The sequence below is a fragment of the Ruditapes philippinarum genome, unplaced genomic scaffold, assembly GCF_026571515.1.
Source record: "Ruditapes philippinarum isolate M1 unplaced genomic scaffold, ASM2657151v2 ctg530_1_1_1_1, whole genome shotgun sequence".
In the NCBI taxonomy this organism is placed as follows: Eukaryota; Metazoa; Mollusca; class Bivalvia; order Venerida; family Veneridae; genus Ruditapes; species Ruditapes philippinarum.
Genome location: NW_026863984.1, coordinates 103,111 through 113,154, shown reverse-complemented (window position 1 = coordinate 113,154; position 10,044 = coordinate 103,111). Strand labels below are relative to the sequence as shown.

General features: G+C 32.0%; 1 long non-coding RNA gene across 1 annotated transcript in view; it reads left to right on the top strand.

The window, feature by feature from the left end:
• Positions 1 to 648: 648 nt before the first annotated feature.
• The window catches only part of LOC132724015 (uncharacterized), a 97,306-nt gene continuing 87,910 nt past the window's right edge, over positions 649 to 10,044 (top strand). Inside the window, exon 1 of the long non-coding RNA XR_009624831.1 lies at positions 649 to 869. This is a non-coding gene — a long non-coding RNA (uncharacterized LOC132724015). The remainder of the gene's footprint in view (positions 870 to 10,044) is intronic.

Below are 10,044 nucleotides of genomic sequence, written 5' to 3'. Positions count from 1 at the left end.
ACCATTATAATATATGAAAATCAAGATCAACAAGGAAGGGCGGTATTAAATGAACACAAACCCCAACAAAGGACCATTACCCTTGAAAGGTTTTAGATTTATCTTATTGTATTTGATTTGTTTCATTTAGGTCGCACATATTTTGAGTTATATGTTTGGTACTTATATTTAGAGCCGACTCAATGTCAAGTATTTCTTTTTTCTACTTTAAGAACATAGAACATAGTAGAAGATTATGTAATTCTTTGGAAAAATGATTCGGGACCTTATGGTGTATTTTTGAATTGCATGATGGAAGCATTTTAAGTACTTTACCGTGCATATTTTTTATTCAACCTTAGACATTTTCTCCGGGGGAAATACGTTTTATCCTTTATTTTATGTGCCATAACAAACAAACCAATGCTAAATTAGTCTGCATATATATAATTATTAAAAAATAAACATCCCTTAATTTCCTCAATCATTATCTAATCTTTACGATTTTAAACATCTGGTAATGTTTTAATATAAGATTAAACAGAAAACTTCAGATATATTATGTTTCGATAAATTCTCTAAAGATTTGAAAGTATTCTTTAATTTACTCATTTATATTCAGACACGTTATAGTATTGCTACGTTTCAGTATTGCACATTGTGCATTTATCTCAGTTTAAATCATTAATGCAATCTGTTCTAAGGCAACACAATATTACTGTAACATAGTTTAATCTGTATAATGTTGGATAATATTTTAGCAAAATGTCAAAATGCACAGTTAACTTTAGACATATGTGTTCAGAACAATAACTATGAAATCACTATGGATTTTACAAATACTTAATAAAAACCTGAACCGGAATACGTTAACTTTAATCATAAAAAAGGTATTTAAATTTTATATTTAAAAAAATGCTGCATACAATTATTATTTTGATAATTAAAAATTTAAAAGATGTCAGTAGGTAATGTTTATGAAAACTCAAAAGATATTTAGCTTCATTATTTTTGTAATTGACACAACAATTCCTCGAAAACCCATGTTACATGTATATATACTAATGGAACGATAACAATAGTGTCGCCATAGTAACCTTATGACATCTATAGTGTTTGCTCGACTAAATATCTTACAAATCATATGTACTTAGTAGGAAATCAAACTTTTTCTATTTCAAAATGTTATTATTATAGATATAAAAGTCAATTGATATGTCAATGATAGTTCGATAATTTTTAAGGGCATTCGTTACCTTGTCGCTGAGGTCGCTGTAGCTGTGCTAAACTTCCTTTTCGTGCCACGAATAAAGAATAGGGTGACATCTTGGGTATAGCTTTTGTATCAGAAGAAATTGGAAAGTATCCTCGTTGTTTACACCATGTCTGGGTATACTAAGACTCAACGCTTGTGAAAGGGTTGCAATAACGATTATTTCCCAGTCTGTACCAAAATGACTACCAATATTTTGAGAGTGACAAAATGTCCGTTTCTTGACCAAGAGTAGTTTTAAATTCAGTGGAAAAGGCTTATTCAACATTTCTGAATTAAAAATAACACTGTAAGTTTAATATTAAAGCGATAAAACTATTCAAACCGGATAAATGGAAAAACAAACTTGTGCTAAAAAGGCCATAAAACAGTAAGTCAATTAGCCTCATGCCTCATGCATATTTAAACATGTGATGTCACATTAAATGTCAATATGAACCTTTTAAATGTTACTATTAGCTGTTATTACTAAATTCTAGCTAATACATTTCTAATTAGTGTATCCAATTATGATATTTGTGTATATCCAGAATAAATGATTATAACGATATTAATTTGTATATTAAAGGGACTCCACTGAGGTTTTTTGACATGATGGGACTGGAAAAATTTTTTCCAGATAAATGTACCATTTGATGTAGGTTTAGACCACGAATCTTTGTGCAAACTTTCAGATCATTCGCGCACTTGTTTTTTCCATAATAATTATTCAAATTGTAAAAAAATGACCCAAAATGAAAAGCGTTTAAACGCTTTTCACTCAAATTAGGCTAAGAAAAGCATAAAACTACGATTTTCGATTCATTTTAAATTATATTTCTTAACTATCTTTTGCATATATTTCTGTTTAAAGCGCCCCACTTCATTTATGTAAGAAATTCTAATGTTATGTTTTTAGGCTTTTAAACCTCAGTGGAGTCCCTTTAAACTAATTATCTATGATATTCCCTCAAGTGAAAGTAATAAATTTATTGCCTTATTCTTTAGAATACATAGATAATATTATACGGGAATGATCTAGAACATTGGCGGCTGTAAAAAGTCTCCCCGTACATTTAGTCAATGATGTTATATTTTCGATCCTTGAATCGTTCAGCACAACATTATTGTTGTTTATACATGTTTTGTGGTACTTTTAGTTTCTTTTATTTGGCGTTTTTTCAACTTGGGTGGTTCCAGTATTCCTACTTGAATACTGTATAATCACCCTTAGGATATGTTGCCTGCTTTTTAAAGTTGTCAAAACAAAATAGCGACAGAAGCCATAAAAGGCTGTTTTCAAACAACGTTCTAATGAATTGTTAAATATAGTAGGCAATATAGTTTTACCAACATTGCGTGAATGCTTTCTCCTAGCGTGTCAAATGATGCGCGTTTCAAGACGTCGATTTCAAAACTAAGCCAAGGTCTTTCAGAAAATGTTTTCGATGGAAAGAAATATGGAAACAATTCTATTGAAACAATGAAATTTCAACATTGAGGTGTCAAATCTAATTAAAGTATTACTAAATATTTGAGCCGCGTCACGACAAGATTAACATAGTGCGTTTGCGACCAGCATGGATCCAAACCAGCCTGCGGATCCGTGCAGTCTGATCAGGATCCATACCGTTCGCTTACCAACTCTTTTACAAGTAGAGAAACTGATAGCGAAGAGCATGGATCCTGATCAGGCTGCGCGGATGCGCAGTCCGGTCTGGATCCATGCTGGTCGCAAATGCATTACGTTGGTTTTGTCGTGACGCGGCTCAAATACTTTATATCATTGCTTCTGAGTATGGAAGGAGTTCAAATGAGGTCAAAAAGATAAAAACACCTTTGACATTCTTTGAAAATCAATCGGGTATTTTAGTTGTCATATTTCAGTTACAAAATATATAAAGATAAAGAGATATACAAAGAATTTTAACTGCAAATCGATGTTTTCTATGCTATGCATTGAGAAAACTACGTAATTATTGTACCGGATTTATGGTTTGTTTTTCCGTGGTAATTTGAATGCAATTGCCAGAGTTTCCATTTAATATAGATACAAAATAATTAAATAAATAAATTGAAACAAAAATTATCGTGTTTAAATGATTAATTGAAGTTTTGTTTGTTCTTAGATTTGATAATTAAAAAATGAAACAAATTGGACATGAAAATCGTTGGGGCGGGGTCGTCCACCACCTTTTTTGAGTTATTTGCCCTTAAATTGTTTCCGAAACAAATTGTTGCAATGATAGGATCTTACAGCAAGATAAACGTGCAAAGACTGGTTTCTGGTAGGACGAAACGTATTTGACAATACAATACAGGTTATAAATGTATTAATTTAATTATTACATACAGTTTTATTTATATTTCTTCTGTGCTGTTTTTATCCTTGAAAACAATGTATTATCAAATGCCACCATGTTTGATAATTTTCTATCAGTTCAATTGGTGATTTTCTTATTGTATAGAAATCCTATAGTAATGTAAATAATACTGACTAATATATTCCAAGAAACATCTTCATCATTCATGCCACAAGTGATATTTTACATAAAACAACAACAATAATACAAAATGTAAACCTAAGAAACAAGTAGACATTCTGAGAGCATGCAAATATAAATATAAGTTTTATTGCTTCCTCTATTTAAAGCTTGTACATATATTGGAAAACATAGTTCGTCCATTTCATTTACTGGGGAATGACATAGAGGATATTTGTTTGCTTGCGTGTCAGATGAAATTTTACTTCATTTCGTGAACTTTAGAAACAGCATTCTCACGACTGGCGTAGCCATGAGTGAGAATACTGTTTTTAAAGTTCACGAGATGAAATGAAATTACATATTACACAACAAACAAACAAATTTTGTTTCTATTTTATTCTTAAAAACAAGTTTAAATGAAATTTCCTTAATATTAACTTTGATATTAATATCTGTTTTCCCCACTGGTAGCCTCATTTTAGTCGAATTGCTCATAAAATACAAGAAGTCTTGGGCTGAAAAAATAAGTTCGTCAATCAACGTTAAATTGCGATAATATAATTCATATGAATGATCGCTTGTTTTAATTATAAAAACAAACACTTTTAGTAGAAGAAAAAGTCACACCATTCGACCTTATTTCTGTTACTAACCACGCCCGTTTAACTCACAACGAGTGAAAAATGTCCATCGGTAAAAATGTTGTGAGCAACTTCCGTTCCTCGTTGTGAGCACCCATCTATGACGAGTGACACGATAAACAAGGTGAGTTTTTCATAATTTTTGAAGATTACAGACATTTATGTAAAAATATTGAAATGCAGTTAGCTAACCCTGTGTTTTCCGAGTATGCACATGTAAAGATATTGCCTGTTGGTGGACAATTTGATGGAAATACCGTGCGACGCAGTCACTCGGGGTAGCTGGAAAACTGGAGACAACTTCTCTTTGGATATAATTTAACATTGAAAACGTCGATTCTGGTGACGTTTTGTGCATTCTAAACTAAAACAGATGCCCACAAGTCTTCAGCGTAAATTATTATCTGAAAGTCTTCATAGAAACGAAGATATACCTTATTTTGCTTTAATCCTGTGAGCACCATAACCTCGTTGTGAGCAAGACAAGCGCAGTGCGTGTATGGTTTTAATATGTATTTCAGATGGTGAAAATATAATTTTCAATCTACCACAGCAATTAAAACGTTTTTGCACAGCAGCATTTCTTTGCAAGACGTTGTGCATACCCCAAAGGGAGGCATACTAGTTTTGAACTGTCCGTCTGTCAGTCTGTCAATCTGTCCGAAAACTTTAACATTGGCCATAACTTCCTTATAAGTAAACGGATTTGATTCATATTTGAACACAACATCCCTTAGCACCTTCCTACGGACCTGTTTTTTTTTACCTTGACCCCTGAATGGCCTTTACCTTGAAGGTCAAATTGTCCAAAAACATTTAAGATTGGCCATAATGTCCTGTCATAATGTTTAGGCACAACACATCTTTGGACAAGGCCTTTCAACTATCCTTTATTTTTTTGACCTTGACCCCTGAATGACCTTCACCTTGAAGGTCAAATTGTCCAAAAACTTAAAAATTGGTCATAACTTCCTTATTAGTATACGGATTCTACTCATATTTTGAAACAACATCCCTTTAGGCAAGACCTTCAAACTGATCTGTATTTTTTTTACCTTGTACCGTGGATGACCTTCTAGAACATCCAAAAACTTTAACATTAATCACAACTTCTTTATAAGTAAGTGGAAATAATTCATATTTGGACACAATGCCCCTTTGGACAAGACCTTCCAACTGACCTATATTTATTTCACCTTGACCTTGAATTACCTTCACATTGAAGATCTAATTTTCCAAAAACAAATAATCTACCTGGTCCATAAATCAAAGGAAAAAACACCACTTCAGGAGCATTGTCAACTTACCGTTATAGTTCTTGTTTTACATAACTTGGTCAGTCTTCAGCTCAGGATAAACCCATGTATGTGTGTATCACACAGATTGTGAAATTGTTGAAATATTCATAAACACCCCGTGATGTTCACTCGTGCCACACTAGAGTATACGAAATAAAATACCTGATTTACCTCCACTGATTAGTTCTTCTGTTAATCTGATGACTTGTGAATATGAAGAATAATTTTCAAAAAAAAGAAAAAAAAGAACTATTGCTTGGAAAATCTATTGTAAAAAACGTATTGATTGCTTTTGGTAGATTGAAAATTGTATTCTTGCCATTTGAATTACATATTAAAACCAGACAAGCACTGCGCTTGTCTTGCTCACAACGAGGTTATGGTGCTCACAACGAGGATTAAAGCAAAAAAGGGTATTTCTTCGTTTCTACAAAGACTTTCAGATAATAATTTACGCTGAAGACTTGTGGGCATCTGTTTTAGGTTAGAATGCACAAAACGTCACCAGAATCGACGTTTTCAATGTTAAATTTGGTCCAAAGAGAAGTTGTCTCCAGTTTTCCAGCTACCCCGAGTGACTGCGTCGCACGGTATTTCCATCAAATTGTCCACCAACAGGCAATATCTTTACATGTGCATACTCGGAAAACACATCGCTAGCTAAATGCATTCCGATATTTTTACATAAATGTCTGTAATCTTCAAAAATTATGAAAAACTCACCTTGTTTATCGTGTCACTCGTCATAGATGGGTGCTCACAACGAGGAACGGAAGTTGCTCACAACATTTTTACCGATGGACATTTTTCACTCGTTGTGAGTTAAACGGGCGTGCTAACGGGGAATTTGTATTAGACCTGGCTTTGTGAAGGACCGCCATTTTTAAAAGTTGTGTATTTCAGGGGAGGATAATAATTGTGTTTGATTCAGAGGAATATCATTTGGATTTGTTAGTCATACATCTTTTCAGAAGAAAGAAAACTTATTTTAGGATTGTTACATACAATAAATAAGTGTTAACAGCTGTGTAAACATTAAAAAAGCGGCTAGAAAATTGGTAAACATGGCATTTGTGAAAGGCTGCCTGACGAACGCTAGGATGTTTACTTATTTTTTGGGCTGATGGCTGTCATTGCCTTTCAAGTTATCAGGCAGTCATTGCTCGTAGGATACTTAAATATGCCCAAATGTTATCAAGAGCAGTTTCGCATGTGGACGGAATTGAATGAGAAAATTAATAGAGATGATATTTGGTGATTGGTAATTTGAATGAATTGAAGTAAGTTTTTCTTCTTTTTATTAGGTTTGATATTTAAGTTATCTATGAATTTCAGCTTGCTTTTCTCTAAACTGCCCTGACAATGTCAGATAATAATAATAAAATTGAGTTACCACGGGGGGAAAGTTTAAAAAGAAAGTAGTCTCGTCTTTGAAAAGTGTGAAATTATGTTTTCATAATTTTCACTGTGACATTATCAAATATAATTTCCATGGATAAATCAGTAATCCACTGAAAAGCATAAAATAAATTATTTGTATGTAATGATACGATTTATATTTTTCAAATGAAAACTGATCATAAGCAGTGCATATAATAAGTTCTTCCTTTATCTCATTTATAGATCTAATGAATTCTAAAAGTGAATACAGTTTAGTTACGCTAAAGCGCTTTACTTTATCATTCTATTAACTGTATTGTAGATATTTAATACGCGCACACTCTCAAATAAATCACTGTAATGCATTGGGCAAAACATATTTCCAATAAAGATATTTTTAAGCTATAATGCAATAATAATTACATACACTGTAACAGTATATGTAATGAACGACTATAATGGTGGCTAATTGTATGCAATAATGATAAAGTAAATAGTTAATGCAATAAATACTTGGTTTAGTCGTATTTTATATCATTTCCTCTTATTTAATTCTTGTATGATTAATTGCTCATAAAACAACCACAATATGTTATTCATAAAAAGGCTTGATTGCATTGCAAAACTGAGACTTGCGAGTATAAGATGTACGAGGGTTGTCCGGAAAGTTCGTAGACAAGACTATTAAATTACTATAAACAGCCATTATCAATATGAAGGTTGACTATTTTGCTAAAGTACTTATTTGCTACATATTTGTAAATTACAAAACATGATAACAGTAATATTCGCAAAGCGCCGATCACCATGGCAACATGATCAACGAATTACGGAGCACTTTGATTTTATGACGATAGCTACTCGAGTAATAAGTTGCTAAAAGTTGTAATTTTAACGCAAACTCTCGTTTTAATTTTGTGACATCATGAGATACTATTACATGATATTTAGTGAAAAGTATGACGTCATACGCAAATACGCAAATAAACAGTTTGTTAACGACGATTATAGGCAATGAAGGTGCATGAAGTTTGTGTTGCAAAAATTACGTAGATTTACGGACGGAACAACGTAATGATATTTAACTTCATAGCAACACTAATATGGCACCAACTGAGATTTTAATCTTTACTTTAAAAACAAAACCAACCATGAAATGCTGAAGAAGCGGTGATGACAGTATATCGTATAAGAAACGCTCCAGACGCCTAAAGGTAGCATGGGCGGGCGAGATATCGTATATTGCGTTAACAACAGCCTTTGAAAAAGACAGACATCTCACGCACAGTATGGGAGCCAGTGACATTTTTGTTTTTTAATAATAATTTTAAATATGAAATTCATAAAGTAAAAGCAACATAACATGTATAAAGTATACGCCAGACATGAACCATGGCTGTTGAAATCGGAAGAAATTGAATAGCGGGTAAACATGAAGTTAATTTGACGCCGTTGACGTTGTCAAAGTGCTCGAGGATGGTGTATATACTATATGTTGTATGTAATTACTGTTACACACGTAAGTCAGCGTTCAGTAATTTTTGATAAATGTGTTCTCTAGATATGTATATTTTTGCTTACAAAATTTGTACAACTTATGTATTGTTATACAATAAAAAATGAAGAAGTATATGAATTTTCCGGACATCCCTCTTACAATAAATATGCGGGTATACACAATAAATTATATTGATACGACGAAATTTATCATTCAAATTATTTCTTAATCATTTAAATGTTTCTGAGAGATACTTAGATACTTTACTAAAGTTTTAAAGAATTTTGGATGACATTTATGCCTTGACAATGACTGATTATAAATCGTTTTGGTTGTGAAAGAGAATGGACTAAATACTGATATAACTTCGGTTTTTAAATAATTCTCTGATACAAATAGTTCCATACTTAATTAGTAAGTATATGCTTGTACCTGGAGCCACAAAGATGCAGTACTTGAACAACGAACTATATAGAACGCCATAAAGAATTACTTAAGTTAAGAATATTTCCGAATGATCTGTAATACTATAATTTTGAATTTAGATCAACAAAAACCATTAGCTAATTTATGATGCCTTTAACTCTACAAAAAGGTTTGTATGCCAGAAATGTCACAAATGGGTATTGTTAAGAATAAGTCAAATATAAACCTGTAGAATTGGAGGAACTGTTGAGATTTTAAGATGATGATCTGTAACTTTGTTCTTTTGTTAAAGTTTCAAACGAAATATGGATGAAATAAAAGCAACGACATTGAATAAATATCGTGAAACCATAGCATCAGTTTTATTTGCTTATTCGCACTTTCAATATAAATTTATCTCAATAGTTTTATTCGCAAAGACTTGCGCATTTGTTTTCCTTTGTCTTAAAACATACATGTGTATTATGATCTCAACATTTTTCAGGCAAAGCAAATCTTCGATGTAAGACATTGCACTCTTTCATTTTTTAAACAGACAATTAAACATATTAACATCTTATTCTGAGCACAACTATATGAATAAATTAAGTGGTCGTTTTATAACATACATTCAAGTTTTATTTTTAAACAGTAAACTTCGATAAAACATTGATAGCGGAATAACAATTAAAACAATTTGATTAATCTTGCCTTTCAGACGCTACGCTGGGGTTGGAAATATGTATGTTAATTCCTACGAAATGGTATTAACTTTTGCAGTCGGTAATCTTTTAATGTTCAAGATAATTTTTTTTTGAATAAACCGATATAATTTTAACGTTCTAGATATTCTTTTGTAAAGCGCAAAAAAGCCTTGAAAATAAGTTAGCTTGCACAAAGGACAATTTAGCTTTAGGAGGACATACACTTTGTTGATCATGTGAGTCATATGTTTTCTTTTATATTATTTGTTACGATTTGCTTCTTTTTCTATTGATACTTTTATACCTAAATATGTACTAAAATCTTATGGATAAACTAAATAAAACCATCAAGTACGTGCTTTTTGCTGTCATGTATTTCGTTTTGAAAGCACAGTTGCTTT